Genomic DNA, 16,852 nt, shown 5'->3' with positions numbered 1-16,852 from the left:
CGCTCGACTGCCACTGTCATTGTACCAGTCGCTAAGCAGCTTCCGTTGTCGGCATTAATGTCATCACCAAACGAACCTTATACAGACCACAAATCAGCAAACTGGCAGAAGCCAAGAGTCTGCAGCAAAGCAACAAAGCAGTTACATCGAACTGGCTAGGCGGCACTGAAAATCTACGAGTGCATGATTGAACTGACTGACCACATGCTGAGCGCACGGTGCAGCACTTTCGCTTATGCTCTTTATTTTGTTTTCTTTGTTCCTTCGAGCACGCTGCCAACCCGGTGCGTTTGGGCTCGAATTGCAGGCTGTTGCAGTAAGTGCAAATACTGCGGCAACAACAAATATTGTGATTGTTGTGTGTGTCAAAATCCTTGGACATCCCGCTGGTAGCTTAGATGATTGTTTCAACTTCTTCGTTTAGATCTGTTTGGTGGTCGGTCGGTTCGTATGGCTTGCGCTTTGACGTCTGTGTTGTTAGACATTTGTTTCGTATATAAATCGGATTAGATCGCTGTTTTAATTATGATTTATTGTGAAAAGGCATGTGCGTGTGAGCATTGTTTGGAAAAAGTCGGTTAATATTTTTGCATACATTTAGTGCCATTAGAAGCAGATTTATAAATGATGCACTCTGACTGATCTTTGTGACTTTAATGTCAGAGTGTTTGATTATCCCTTTTTCTGATTGATGTGTCTTTAGTTTGATTTCATTTATTGAATAAACCATCTAAATATCTGTTAAAGTAGGTTCGTATTCTTTTAATGAAGAAAAGGCATCAGACTGCCAGTAAAAAAACAAAAATTCGCGTTGATATTTGATAATTTGTACAAAGCTTCGTGGTTGGATTTATATGGCACAGTAACTATTTTCACAAAAAGGAAAATAAAGAAAACGTAAGACGTCAATAATAATACAATTAAACCAATACAAATCCAATAACTTGACAACAGAACTCCGTAGAGGAAAATATTTTACACAGGTTGGTGCTGCCTTCCAGCAATTTGCCTAATAAAGTAGGGAAACCAAGAATGGATATAATTATTCGCTTGCCCTTAATTTGCAATTGAGAGAATTTAACGAGCACAGAAAGGTTCCTTAAATATGCTCTCAGGTCGGAATTGATTATTCATCTCTATGTTCATTCACTTTCACTCGCCATTTCATCTTAAATTGCTTAATATGAATTATGCGCGTAATACTCCAATTGGCCGCGTATTAAGAAAATTCAGTGAGATCCCGAGAACAGTACTCAGTTTGACTCGTTTGACTTTTCGGCGCCAAAGGAGACATTTTTTGAATTTCTAAACTCTTTCTTTTTTAATTTATTTATTTAAATATCTTTCGTATTTTAAGCTCATATTAGCTTTAAGCGGTCTGTAGAAACTATTATTATGTTTTAGACTTGAAATAAATGAAAGGGACATATTTGCTTTCACATCATTCCATTCCACTTATTATATAGCTTTGTCCACAGCGTCTAGCTCTAGGCATCAAACCTACTCAGTTAATTTCTTTCATTTTCAGCTCCTTCTGCATTTTTTTACTTGTTCTACGGCTCTTGCGTAAAACTTCAAAGTGAATCTCAATGGCATACATGTGACCTACTTTCAATTCATCCACCTGTCAACACGAGACAGATAAGTCGCCAGTATGCCCATGATGTGTCTACTACGAGCTTAAGTTGTTTATGCAAAGCTTGTTTGTATGTGTGTAAGGATGTTCCATTAGAGGCTTATTTGCCACAAATACCCGCATATGCTGTATTATGAGCAAAGCAGCATAACGGGAATGTGAATACGAAGGATGTTTGAAGAAAAGCCCTAGTAGAGCGCCGTCTACTTTGTGACTAGCTGCGAAGTAACTACTAACTCAACTCAAACTAGTGCAGAATTTATGAGAAGTGTGCTAATTGTCTTGATACCGATTTTCTCCGATATAACTAAATTAAGAGCGCGAGTGCCTTTTGACTAGTCCTACATCATGGTTGCCACTATTTATTAGTAATTGAATGTGGGCTAGTACTGTACCAAAATGGGCTAATTCTTTGTTTATACAACCGACTTTACTACAAGTTTACTATACTGCAGGTATAGTGGGTTGTCAAATAGAGATGTAGGCATATAAATCAGCCATTTAGGCTGATAGCGTCTGTCACCGCTATTTATTAACGACCTCGTTAATAGCTTAGCAGTTGAAGCAAAAGAGCTTCTGTGGCGTTGAATGGAATGAAGCCTAGTGATTTCGTAGTAAATATTTGCTGACCATGTTTTTTGCTGCTGAAGGCATTAGCATGTGAATATCTGTAGAGGAGAAAAGAGAAATGAAAGTAAAAGTGAAAGTGAAATCGCCACTGCGGGTGAGATTGAAAAAGCACGCAAAGAACTGCAAGTAGAAGGTAATAGCAGTTGGTGGTACTCTAAGATGTCTTTAGCCACACATGGAAAATTTAAAAAGTGTGCGGTTTTTTTTTAACTGGATGGGAAATATCGTATCGTTCATAGAACGAAGTGTTGAAATAGACGCCGAGATGTCGATTCGTCGTCGTTCTAAACTTGTACACCTTATCCTTTTACTACGTGGCAAATTTTTTGTAAGGATCTTCGCGGAAAATGCCAAGAAATTATCCACCAGATTATAATAAAGAAAAAATTCATTCCAACAATATTTCTGTTTTGTATTATACATTTAAGTTCTCAAACTCTTACTCTAACCCGATACCATTTGCAACATATTTTATCCCTCGCACCCTTTTCCAAAGTTATTTGTTGTTTGTTAGACACAAACATTCCTTCTTCTTTCTCAAATTTCTTTCTCTACCGTTGCCACTCTTCTCCGCACAATTTTCTTGGTTTCTGAGATGCAGTGCTTCGCAAATTTTGTCTGTTTATAGGTTTATAGGCTTATCCAATGCAGTTCGCTTAAGGAGTAACACCACTGTACACGCGTAAAATAAATACGATTTTTAAAGAATTTTTTTTTATAGAAGGAAAGGGGAAACAATAACTCTGATTTGGGAAGTTATTACTTATATACTAAAATACAAAACTACAAAGTTTGATCGAAAAATTTTACAAAATGGCGGCATTGGAGACATTTTTGTAATGTGGTTTCTCTTGAAGGAGCTCCGCGGCACGCAGCACAGAGGGTGCAAATTTTAATCTGGAACAAAGAAACATTTTTTTTCTTAATCTAGATAAGAATAACTAGAGAAACACGTAGGGGATTTAAAAAGTATTTATTTTTGTGGAATTAGCAAGCATTTGAAGGAAAAAAACTCTATTTTGGACTAAAAAAACGGCACTTAAATAATTACAACAATCGTTTAAATTAATCTATCAAAAATCCCCTACGCTCATCTCTTAAGAAGGTTATTATACAGACGTAGTGAAAAACCTGATTAAAAATATTAAAAATTGTTTGAGTTATGCTGCGTGCCAATTTCAGAAAACGTGTTTTGAGAAAAACGCGTTTAAAGTTTGGAAATTTTGAGAAGTCGTTAGGTAGCAGTCACTAACGCTTGGTTAAAAGCTTAAAATATTTATGAAATAAACTTCGGTAACGTATAAAACTTTTTGTTCTGTTTTTTAAAAGGTTCAAAGAATTTTTTAAGCTTATAAAAAAAATCAATTTTTTGAAATTTCTACAGTGGTGTTACCCCTTAAATGCGCGTTTACTTTTTGGCATCTGTCTGCAATTTTCCACTTGAACAGATACATATTTACTCGCAGTTTCGTAATTTTCATTATCGTTTCTACTACTTAAGTGCAGTAATTTCGCTTTCTGCTGTTTTTCTTCCCCGATTTGTGCTTTTGCAGTCGTCACACAAGCCTTTACCAGGTTGCTGCTGCGTTTCTAATTTTTCTCCCCATCAATGTTTTCAAATCAATTACCCAGGCCTGTACGTTCGCACTCTACTTTTCGTTTGCTGCTAGGTATCAGTCGTCTTTTTCAAAAGTAGCTTATCCTTCCTTTGGGTTAGCAAAGGAATTTTCCAGTCGGCTTGGCAAGCACAATCACATTAGGACTGGCTGTACCATTTCTATTTACTTGTGAAAGGTCGCGCAAATTAAAAAATCGTTTAGCTTTACCGGCAGTTGGAAGTTATCAGAATGGCGAATTGCGCACTTTAAGTGATCTTTGGATGATAACCTTGACTTGCATTTTCCTCATCTGCTGGATTCTCATCCGATATTTGCGTTTGCTGTGGCTCACAAACATTTATTCCTCACTGCCTTGTGTACGTGTACTATTTACGTGCAATTATATGGATTTATATCTTTTACCTTTCATTTTGAAGTTTTAAAATATTTTTGATTTATATCCATACCAGCGCTAATTCTATTCATGTGCAAAATTTTCTTTTTCAATCTTCTTTTCATTTTCAGTGTCTTGCCCCTACTTAAGCACGTAATTCTCATGTTTATCCCTTGTTTTACTTCTAGTTCAGTTATTGAAATCATATTTTTTTGAATTATTACTTCGCGCTTATTAAATTATTGCGAAATGTCCTTTTCTCAGCGAAAGGTCCTTGCGGTTTGTAGCAGCATTGACTTTGTGCCTGGATGTCCTTATACTTCACTAGACACCCCAATTGTTGTTGCATGGTGTCACAATGTCAAATTGCATAAATCAAGTGCGTCATAAATGAGTTTTGGAATTCATTGCGGATTTTTTTCTAAGACTTTGTTTTTATATTTCCCAAGAAAATTTTTTTAATTTCAATTATGGTAATGATTTTCAATAGGTTTTTGTGAAATTCTTATTTTAAATTTGGAATTTTCTTGTTTGGAAATCGTATGCGAATTTCTATTGAAATTTATATATATCGGGTGTTTTTTACTGCATGGGAATTATCGATTTCGTTAACTATGGTTTGGCTGACAGGTGAGATTCACAACCTGTATTGTAAGATTTGGAAAGTCGTCATGAATCGATTAACGCCAGAGCAACGCTTCCAAATTGTGGAAATTTACTTTGAAAGAAAAATAAATAAACCTGTTCGCGAAGTTCAAAGAGCAAAGTGTTAAAGAAGACGCCGAAATGTCGATTCGTTGTCGTTCTCAACTTGTTGGCCTTTGTTCTTCGACTACGTGGAAAACTTTACTTAACGATATTGGCTTATATGCCTATAAGATACAGCTGGTACAGTAATTGAAGCCAAATGCCCCTCGTTTGCGTCGCAGTTTTACTGATTGAGCTCATTTAGAGTTATTATTCAGATTTATTGGAAAAAGTATTCAAAAATTGGGCTGATCGAATTATCATACCAGATAATAATTAAAAAAATCATTCCAGCAACATTTCTGTCTTTTATTATCGTTTTAAGTTCTCATTTTCACCACAAGACAAGCATTTGCAATTTGTGCATTACCTCAGCTTTTATGACTCTGATTTGGAATTTCAATTTATATGGGGGGTGCTATGCGCCTTTCCAATACCTGCTACCACTTTACGCCATAAGTACGATATATAGATACATAGATCGATTCTTTATGAGGCTTGCACTTCGATATCATGGTCTTTTGTGCCCAAGTACGGTAATATACAATCTATGTATTCGGGCCAAGTTTTAGTTCCCGAGCATAATTGATTTCAATGAAATCGGGCAAACGGTGGTACACTCAAAAAAGGGATTTAAATATTTTAATGTAACACATTTATGACAAGGCATCATAACGGATCAGAAAGAATTAAAGTGAAACATATTATGTTTTATAAAAATAAAAAATAGTTTAAAAAAACTAAAAAACACGCTTTTATTGCCAATCGAACTAAAAAGTAGAAAATAAATTTTAATGACAAAGAGACCTATAATGAAGTAATAGCAAATCGAACGATCAGTCATAGTCAACTACCTCAGAACAGAATTATAACAAAAATTAAGATACAAATAGAATAATTCAAATTAGAGTTAAAAGCGAGGGATGATTGATATAGTAAATATTACAATCATTCTATTGGCAACTACCTATGTACAGAGGGTTATGAAAGTGAAGCAAAATTTGTTATCATTCCAGTCAGTGAATAAATGATTCGATATATTCGTGTTATATTTAATTCCTTTCTTATCGACTGTGAGTCTAAGGCTATGCAGCTATCGGCCGTGATAAAGAAGTAATCGGGATGAAGAACTTATTTCGTGGAGGGAGCCTGAGAAACTGATTTACAAGAATAAAAAAAGATTTTTCATTTTACAACCAAATTCACCTTACTTTTTGCCCACAGGTAAAAAAAAGAAAATATTAATCCTGGCAATCCTAATAAGGATAATGGAAAACTTTTATCAAATTATTGCATTGTCATCGGTCCTTGATAGGTGTGCAAAATTTCAAGTCGATCAGATTTTTAAAAGCCAGTGAAAATTAAGCTCAAAGATTCCGTTACATACATACATACATACAACCCGAGCTAATAAAAGTGTGTTAATAAATATAGGATCTCAAAGATGAAACTAAACTGAAAGAAAAATAAATTTAAAAAATTTGAAAATGAAATTCTACGAAAAAAATTAAGAGAAAAATTAAAATAGAATAATAATAATACAAACCTGGATTTAAAAACATGTATGCACTAAAAAAAATTTTAAAAAAACATTTTAAATAAAAAAGCAAAAAACTTTGTCAGAAGTGGGATTCGAACCCACGCCCTCAGAGAGGACCAGAACGCTCCATACACAACCCGTATCGCTACAGGTAAGCTATTACACTTGAGTCTGGCGCCTTAGACCGCTCGGCCATCCTGACATTTGACTACACTGTTATAAATGTGTAAGCAGATATGTTGATCTGCGGTTCCCAAATTGAAATTTAGACAAAAACTAAAAGAAATTAAGTTGAAAAAATAAAAACGTGCTGACTACGTTTGCGTGTTAATACATTGTGAAAATAGTAATAGTATGTACATACGTAGATTTATAAATAAATTATGTAAAACTCTATAAATATTGTAAATTAATAGCAAATAACAGTTACTTTTAGTTCAAGAGTTATGAAAAAGCACTGTCCAAAATTTTAAGTTTAAAAAAAAAGCTTTGCTTTCAATTTATCTAACTAAGACGAAAGTTCACGTACATTTGATAAAGAATTTTCTTCTCATATTTGCGAGGTACCAAAACATATCGAAACCATGTTGAACAGGTATTAGTCAACTAGAGCAAAAACAACAATTTGGGGTATTTTATACTCGAAGTTGCTTTTGGTCTTTTTGTTAGGTTTGTTATGATAAAACATTTTTGAAGTTTGGCAAACTAAGTTACAAAAAAATTAATTGTTGTAGTAAAACTACATTTTTGATTTAATAAATTAAAACAAAATAAAAAGTAAAAAAATAAAAGAGTTGGTGCCTAACCTGGGATGCGAACCCGCAACTTCCGCACTGAAAACGTGTACGTGTGTTTACACACTGAGCTACGAGCATGAGTAAAAATAACTTTTTTTAGTACACATGCAGCTATTTTTCATACTGGGCACGTATTTTGTTTTTTAATTGGGTATTAAGTTTTTGAACTGCGCTAACAAAATTGAAATGAATAAGATTTTATTTCTCATTTATTTAGAAAAGGTGAAAATTTAAGCCTTTTATTAAAAATAGATAGTAACTGCAGAATTATTTATTTTTGTTTTTAAATGTTGCAAAATTAATTGAAAATATTTTGGTTTTCTGTGTTCTTCGAGAACATATGTTTGTGAATAAAAGACTAAAATCATTTTATGCAAAAAGAAGCGAAGAATTTCGAAATTTGCTGCCAATCAAGGAGTTAATCATTAAGCTTATTGATGTAAATCAAATCAAAACTATGACAACCAACACTTCTAAACCCACTTCCCTTCATTTCGTAGTAAAACATTTTTCTCAATACATTTAAACGCATTCAACCAGAAATGATTACTGCCATTTAAATCCATTTTCCTCTACTCAAACACACTCAAAGCAATGACCTGCGGAACACAGGGATACAAGAGATAATTTTCAGAAAACAAAATTGAACAAAAATGCTATAAATGTTGCAAAAAAAAAAAAGAAAAGTGTGAATTAAGGTAATTTAGTAGCACAAAAATGCATCCAATCAGTTGGACGTTTTGAAGGCACCCGAATAATGACGATCTAATGACTGTGATATGTATGTGCAGCGAGGGTTCACTTTTTTGTTTTTTTTGCTTCGCTATAAGCTTTGGCGATTGTGGTGGTGGTGGAATTTATGTTTCTACATAGAATTCGTGTAATTCATGCGTTTGATGCAATCGGTGTATTGATTGATTGAACCAAGCGCTATGTGGGGTGGATATACATATATTATATGTATATTTGTACGTATATATGTATGGGCGGTTGGTGGTGACTTCGCTAACCTAAAAGGTTAGAATTTACCTAATACTCGTAAATAGGCACCACTAATGAAACTTGCAAATGTAAAAATGTCGCGTGCCATTCAACAAATGTGACCGACGCTGAACGAACAAAAAGCCATACGACGAGTGTCACACTCATACTTACATATGTATGTTTGCGTGATTTGAATTGGGCGCTAATGATTTTACGCAATTTCTGCAAAATGATTTAACTTTTTTCGCTTGAGTTGTTTCACTCATTTGCTTTTGTTGGGTTTTAGCTTCTGCTTAACGAACTGATTTATGTGTTCATTTTCATTTAAACTTTTTTTTTATTAGCGGGGAGCATGAAAATCAATTAATTTTTTGTTTATCACAGAAATCGCAGTCATTAATCATTTATTGGCAATTATTTCACAGATTAAATAAGCATTTGAAGTAGTTAAACTAAGCAGCTACGGCAAATATTTATTTCAAATAATTTAAACACAACATTCCGTATATAGAAGGAGATTAGAAATATTTTTTTAAATATATCTGCACTTATGCTTATGACAAATGGGTTTAATGAAGCCATATTGAGAGTGTCGCTTTTTAATAATATTAAGACGAAACAACTTATTGTTCAATATTTAATCCGATTGGCCTGGGCTCGAAAACTGGCGTCGGCAAGAAACATAAAATAATAAAGGGTTTTCCAATAAAAGGTGTTATTTTGATATTCAAAGAAAATGCTATTTTTTAATATAAATGATCGGATGTCTCTTTCATTAAAAAGAAGACGGTATGCCGTTAATAGTGGAAGACAACATAAGGCAAATGACCACCACGACCACGCTTACAGGACAATATCCTTTTCATGAAATTTGCCATAACCGAATTTCAAAGTGGCTGCCCTATGTCCTCGATTTGGGTTGTTGGCGTAGACCTTCTCTTTCACGTGGCCCCAAAGAAAAAAGTCACAAGGTGTAAAATCACAAGGTCTCGGTGGCCAATTGTGATTTCCTATTCGGGAGATAACACGGTCAGAAAACTTTTCTCGTAAAAGATCAAGGGTTTCGTTGCTTGTGTGGCACGTAGCGCCGTCTTGTTGAAAATAAACGTAGCGGTTGGTCTTCAGTAGACTATAAAAAACCTCCGATTGGATTCCTCTAGGAAAAAAACTTCTTCAGTTATTTGCTTCAACAATTTTGCCGCAAAATTATTCATCCGAATTTGTTTTTGAATCACTTTTGTTCTAAATAAAAAATAAAGGATTTTGGGTGATGGAAATCTTTATTTTGAGCTTTACGCACTCCATTGCTTGTCTGTTTACTGCCGCTGTCAAGTTCACAAGTGACAAATATGATTTATTTATTTATTTTTATTTATAATTTTGCGCCACCTTATATTATATATAAAATCAATTAAATAAATCTGGAATAAATTTCAACCCAATAACTTAAGTATTCTGTCGCTTATTTTCTTATAAATACAAAATTGTTAAGCCCCTATTGAAAACCTCTTTAACTAAATACAAATGTACGGAATTGGTAAAGAATTCAATAAAATTTTGTGTCGAAATGTTCCTCTTTAATCCAATTCAGCGAGTTGCTGCCTCTATTTGCTCTTCAGTTACTCAACTTAAATGTATTTAGGGAATTCCGCTTCAATCTATACTCGACTAATCAATTGGTAAGTCTTTTACTTCCCAATTGCCACTATGAGGTATTGATTTCATCCTTTTATTATTTCATGAAATGCGTCTTCCGCATTTGTTTTTTTAAAAAGGGTTTAAATGTGCGTGCGTCCATTTGCAATATTGACTGATTAGAAATTTGACAGCTGTCAATCAGTGTGCACGTAAAATTTCTCATGAGGTCATATGAGAGATAATTTAAAATAAATAATTGGCTTTAATTTGGTTCTCAAGAATGTTTTGGTTATGAATATCTGGTTACTTATGTGACTCAAAAGAAATTTGTGCATAAATATGCGGTTGCAGTTTCGGTAAGGCAAATTTTGTTTGACTAAGAAAAGGGAGGCACACAATTTTTTTACGATTTATATTTTTGTTTTCGAAAGGTGATTGATTAATTGGAAAAAGATATTTTTTTTTACATACAACGCCTTTGCAAATGAATGAATATTCATTGGTTAATTCGAATTTAATCTTTTTAAAGTCAAAGCAACAATAACAGGCGTCCCTCAGGGCTTTTTTCTTGGTTCTCTGTGGTTTAGTATGTCTGTCAAAGATGTGTTTTTGGTGTGCGAATATGTTAATATCCATGAATACCCAGAACTTAATTCTCAATAAAAAATTGGAACTACTGATGTAGTTTTTTTTTTTTTAATTTGTAAAATTTTGTGATTTTTTTACAAAGTTTGAAGCTTTGATTTATATGGTTTTTCTTGAAATCTTTAAAAATCAAGCAAAGTGCTTCGTTTGTTTTCGTATTACAATACATATTCACAATGCTTTTCATGCTAAAATTTTTTTCATTATTTTGTGTGAAAATATAAATAGTTTTTAGTATGACGAAAAAGTCGTATGAATCGAAGTTGCAAACTTTGTCAAAAATGTATGAATTTCTCAAAAATCATGAAATTTGGAAATTTTTTTCAGCTACTTCTGTTTTAAAGTACATTCAATTTTAGGGCAACAAAATGCTATTTTGAAATTACTGCATTTTCTTCGCTTCAAGCGTTGTATGGAGAAAAGGTACAAGACCGTCAGCAAAAGAACAAAAAATATTGAACATCAGCGGGAGTTTTAAGCAACTTTAAGCTCGCTTTTTGTTGCACTAGAATTAAATGAGCTATAAAATTACATTTCAGAAAAAAATTTTAAAATTTTGGGTAAAAGTTTCGAAACTTTGCTAGCATTTCGATGCATTTTTTTAAGTTGCATAAGGTTAGAAACTTTAAAATGTGTAGCTTTTGTTCTTGTTGAACTTTATTTTTGTGCAAAATTAAAATGAAAGGAGAATATTTTTGTTTAAACATTGAATGCGATTTTTTTTTTTATTTTATATGGGCACACACTTACATATGTAGTTATGTACGTATGTCTATTTCTAAGTTTTTCTCACTTTTTACAAATAAAATATTGTAAATGAAACCTATAAATATTTATTTATTTCATATATTTATATTTATGAGGAATTTTATATGTTTTTTGGCGGCCACATTCGAGTATAATTTGGTCATTATGAATTATACATTTGCAGCCCGTTTTCTAAGAACTACATTTCCCCATTCCACTCAAAACAATTTGCAATTACTAATATTTATTCTCTAAGGTCCCAAGGCGGGAAAGATGGCGGTAGTTGATGTGGCCCATTTACCAAAATATGTATACCAGTAAATCTTTTAGTGAATCATTTCATATACTATTCTTATATATGTATGTAAATGCGTATGTATATGAAAATAGTCTACATGCTGTTGCACAACCTTTTCTGTCCCACAACTACATATGCATGTACATGCATACATATGTATGTTTCTGTTATGTATCGGTAACCCTTCCATGTGCTATCTATCAACTCTAGCCGTTATCCCTGTGACATTTTTGTCAAATGTTTTCACCTTTGTTACTGTGCTGTTTGCCGATCGTGACATTTATGTTGCTTTTAAGTTTTAGCGAAGGGACCCCTTTCTTTTGTATCTACTTGCTCTACATGCTCTCGATTTTCCTTTCATTGTTCTTTTAAAAATTTGCCGCTTTGAAAACTGGCTTTACTCTGGCCTTCTTCTTCGCTTTTCTTTAAGATTTTTGTTGTTGTTGTATTATCCGGTTTAAATGTTTATTGCGCTGTTTAATTAGCTGTGTTTGTTTATTTTGCTTTATTTATCTACTTTTGCTTTGTCATTGGCAATATTTATTGTAGTAATTTCGAATCGTACAAATTCCAGATTTTCCAACGCTTTTAGATTCATTGTTGGTATATTTTATTTGGCTTTCCCATTTACCTATACTAAAGGGTTATTATGTGTGATATATGCAGTTCACATAAGGGCGTATGTAGTGTGTTTGTAAGTGGCGCTTATCTTTTGCCACATCTGCGTAAAATATGCTAATGCTACCTACTCAAATTTTATTATCCTTTAATGATGTGACCTTTGCTCTGGAGACTTAAGTGCTTCAAGTGGCCTAGATTTTATCGCTTCGCATGCGAACTTAATTTTCTTTCGATTATATATTTCTTATTGCTACTTTAGACACAACGAAACACCTCACTGATGGTATCAATTCCCTTTGCTTCCGCCTATGACGCATTGATTTATGCTGTCAACAATGGTTGTGGTGAGATAGCGTGCGTGAAGAGAACACCATGGGGGAGTTGCAGAAATGTTGTTGTAGTTGTCTGTGTATGTTTATGAATTGAATACATGTGGGGGTGGCTGTGCTGGGATATCTCTATGTCCCGATTTACACGAGGAGACATCTGGAAGGGAGACACTGGAAATTCTCTTTTGATGTCTCATTCGCGTACACACGGGCAAAAATGTTTCCGCGACATTTTGACATTTAATACTTTAGCATCGTCTGGCTCGGATGTATTCTAGCACGCGCTTACATGTAAAGCAGAGAGCGTTCGACAACAGTTTCTTAAATATATGAATGAAAAATGCAAACTGGTTAAATAATAAATAATTTGTTGTTGTTTTTTTAATTAAAATATATTTATAAATTCTTATACTTGAATAAAAAAAATTAAATTAAAAATACTTCATATGTAAATAATTAACCTAAAATTAACTTGAGTATCTAGAAATGCAGGGAAAAATTGGAAATCAACATAAACTTGTCCCATAACTATTTTAAATTATACCTACTTTACTAGCAAAAATAATCGTGCATTTCCCAAGCAGCGTTCGGATGTTTGTCATCGTTGCTATCTTCCGTTTGATTGAAAACCAACACATAACTTAGAACTTTCTTCCACAAAAGAAAAAAACGAATGAAGCAACTGTCAAAAATTGCTTTAAGATAAGAAATACGAATAAGAAGAGCAAAGCGGGTCGCCGAGTATGGGAGACAAAATCCCTTCTCTCTTCCTCGACCGTCCTTCGCCCTTGAACAAAATGTTTCCCTTCCAGATGTCTCCTCGTGTAAATCGGGTCTTAATAATATATTTTTATTAATACCAGTTGCTTAATATATTCGCCGCTTGCTAACGCTTGGCGAATCGAAGAGGCCTAATAAAAATACATATTCCGCCACCCACGGCAATCTTTTTCTTTTTATTCTTCTGATCATGTAAATACCATTGCTTTTCAAAATTTTAAATTTAAAAAAATTTAATTTAATTTTAAATAAAAAAAATTTATTTCTCAAAAAACACAACATCATTCACTCTCGCTTGTTGCCTTAACAAATCTTCATACGCTTGGTGTAATTATTAAAAAAAATCTTTTTAAATAAAAATGTTGTAGAAAAAACCAAATCCCGTGCAACGTATTAATCTGCGCTTTTCGTTTGCTTCCCATGCATACAAATACAAGCAAACGCAGGCATTAATGTGTATGTACTTGTATATGTATGCCAACACAGCTGCCCCATTTCTTTCCCTCTCGAGAAAGGACGAATACCGAAAACCAAGAACATCGTGCCATTTATGAAAATGTATTATCCTGTGACATGTAGCTGTCATGTTTGAGCAAACAATCGCCAAGATATAGGTATGGGAGCGAATGCGACGCACACAAGCCGGAATTAGTTTGCTTCAAAACACTGATTTGCATTCTTAATCGCATAAGAATGCATGCCAGAGCGATGGCGGCCTGTTTGCCTGCCACAGCATCAAACAAACATATACCAACTACAATTTTTCGTGTTATTTCTTTATATAATATTTCAAAGCGTGTGTTCCTTATTGGTTTTGCGGTTTTTCATATATTTTCCTTACCTTTTTCCTGCAATTGCGTGCTCTTTCTTTGTTCTTTTATGTTTTTTGGAAATTTGGGTATACGAATGTGTCTAATCCCGAAATGTGCTTGGCGGCAATGATCTGATTATCCCTCATGTCATCTGCTGTCTTCTCTAATCAGCGTCAGTTATGCTCGAGTAAATATTTTCAATCATTGCACAGCTTTTCTTTCTTTGGGACTTTCGGAATGCTGCGCGTTTTGAAGTTCACGCGGCACAAAAAAAATTATTATTATTTTTTATTTTTTTCTTTCTTATGCGTACGGTACGTTGGGCGTTAAGTAATTGTTGCTCTATGACGTTGAAATGGATATTCACAAGATGCTCCAAAAGTTGTTCTTTTTTCTGGTGCTTCCCAATTTGGGTGCCCTTTTGTCTTTTCCCAAATTGTTGCAAGTAATTGATCTCTTTTTTTATCTCAAAAGAAACAAAATACCTAAATCGTTGAATGTTTGAATTGTCGCTATTGTTTCTTTCTTGTCTAGCGTAGCTGTAAAGATTTTGTGTTACTTGACGGGCAACCTCTTAAAGAATCTCTTAGATCATATCGCATCATCTTTTAAAGTGACTGCTATCTAGTCTTTTGCCATGAATGAAATTGTCATCAAATAGCGATCAATCAAAAACGATCTAAAGATTTCAATGGCAACATCACAAAACTCAAGATGCCTCAAGTTCTTTCTGCTGCCTGCACTTCCTTTTCATTTTCCACAAAATTCACAGCAGCGTTGAGATAATTTTTTTTTCATCTACGAGTATTACTCTCGCTTAAAGTGTTTAACGTTCCCAAGTATTTTGCACTGTCATTTGCGGTCATTAATCATCTGGTGTCCTGTGCTCTGTTATAATTATGCCACTGGCTACAATGCACTATTTCATTATTCCTTTTTTTTTTGGCATTTATTCTTTATGATTAGCAAAAATTTTGTGCATAAAACCACAGAAGCCTCAAATTCCGGATCTTGCCGTGTCATGATATCCTGCGAGATCACACGCCACATTCGGCAATGCTGTCGGTCACTGAGTCAAATGGCTGGTGTGCTGTAATTTTTATTAATGATCATAATTTGTATTAATTGCTTGACGAGACAAACGCCGCTCTCTTTTCGCTTCCGAATTTCGCATTGTATCTTGGATATTTTTTTATGACTCTAAATACTGCATACATTTTTTAATTGAGGGTAATGCGATTTCGTTTGTATGTCTTATGGGAAAAGGGAAATTGAAAATGAATATGCAGTTCAATTTTATAATAAAATGTTTTTTTTTTCGCAATTCGCAGCAAGATCACATTTATCAAATAAAAAATGAAAAATAACGGAACCACATAAGTTTCGTTAGTCTCAATGTGAGAAACTCAGAAAGCAGAATTCATGGGGCAAACTGCAGCGGAATGGTACGCCTGAGCAATTATAATATGTGGTTGGCGCCGTCTTTTCTAGCATCAGGTTAAAGAAGTCACACGACAGAAAGTCACCGTGTCTGAAATCTCGTTTGGTATCAGTGTTGTAAGGGTACCCAATTCAGATATTGTAACTTTTCGTGCAGTCAAATGCAGCATCAAAATCGGCGAAAAGATGGTTTGTATCGATTCCCTTTCATGCGACTTTTCGAAGACTCGGCATTTTGTGAATATCTCGTCAATTCGTTCATTCGACCATATTTTGGATAAGAGTCGAAGCGTGCAGCTCCGTCGGCTCCGATACTCCTTTCAACAGTCCGCCGTCTCACGCGCCATTTGGGGATCGAGATCTTCACATTCTCTGTGATATGCGCTGTAGTCACTATTCCGCAAGTTTGAGAAGTGTTCTCTCCGTAACTTAGGTATGTTCTGGACTTCAGCCACCAAATCGCTGTTCTTTCAGGACACATATTTAATTCTAAATTCTCAAGAATATGATTAACAGGCTACTTCCTGGATAGCGGAAAAGTTGCTGATCCTTCCGTCACTTGGGCTGATCAAGCAATAGCCATCGCTGCCCATTTTCTTCGTGTGTTGACCCAAATGTGACAGTGGTTAAAATAAGTCTCTAGCAATAAAAATCCGCTAAAAAATTTACGCATTTCATTACTTTAAGCTGCAAATTTTACTAGAGGGAGCCTAGGGTGGTTCTCCATTTCCTTAATTTCCAATTAACGCTCGAGGTCATCAGGAATAAGTTTCTGCTGATATTCAATTGTTATTTCTTTTAACTTTTTATGAGCGTGGAGTATTGGAACGAATTGCCATGTTAATTACTACCACTCCTGAAAATTTGAAATTTGAAAAGGTCGAGCCAAGGAGCACCAGGATATTTGGTGACTCCTAAAACTCTCAGGCTAAAAAGGCAAGTGTATTTAAAGCTCTGGAAAGAGGGTAGATAGTCAAGGAGGGAAGGAGAAAAGTATCAGAGAAAGAGATAAGAAAGAATAGAGACAGATATAGAGATACCTATAGTTAGTCTTGTGAGAGTTTTCCAAATTCTTTGGTAAATCTGTAAATATCCTCCAGTTTTAGAGAACGAATATTACTCATTCTCACGACATCGGAACCTAAAACTCGTAGCCGTGCTCTAGCAAAGGCAGGACACTCACAGAGAAAGTGCTCAGTGCTATCCGCGTCCTCCA

At 34.4% G+C, this 16,852-nt stretch overlaps 1 non-coding gene across 1 annotated transcript; it reads right to left on the bottom strand.

Moving 5' to 3' along the window:
* Positions 1-6,622: 6,622 nt before the first annotated feature.
* Trnal-caa (transfer RNA leucine (anticodon CAA)) lies at positions 6,623-6,747 on the bottom strand. The gene is made up of 2 exons: positions 6,710-6,747; positions 6,623-6,667 (listed from the first exon to the last, which is right to left on the bottom strand). It is a non-coding gene; the product is annotated as a tRNA-Leu (tRNA).
* Between the last annotated feature and the right edge of the window lie 10,105 nt (positions 6,748-16,852).

Source organism: Anastrepha ludens, chromosome 5 (genome assembly GCF_028408465.1).
Source record: "Anastrepha ludens isolate Willacy chromosome 5, idAnaLude1.1, whole genome shotgun sequence".
NCBI classification, from domain to species: domain Eukaryota; kingdom Metazoa; phylum Arthropoda; class Insecta; order Diptera; family Tephritidae; genus Anastrepha; species Anastrepha ludens.
The sequence above is the reverse complement of the archived record's forward strand: the minus strand, read 5'-3'. Positions and strand labels throughout refer to the sequence as shown.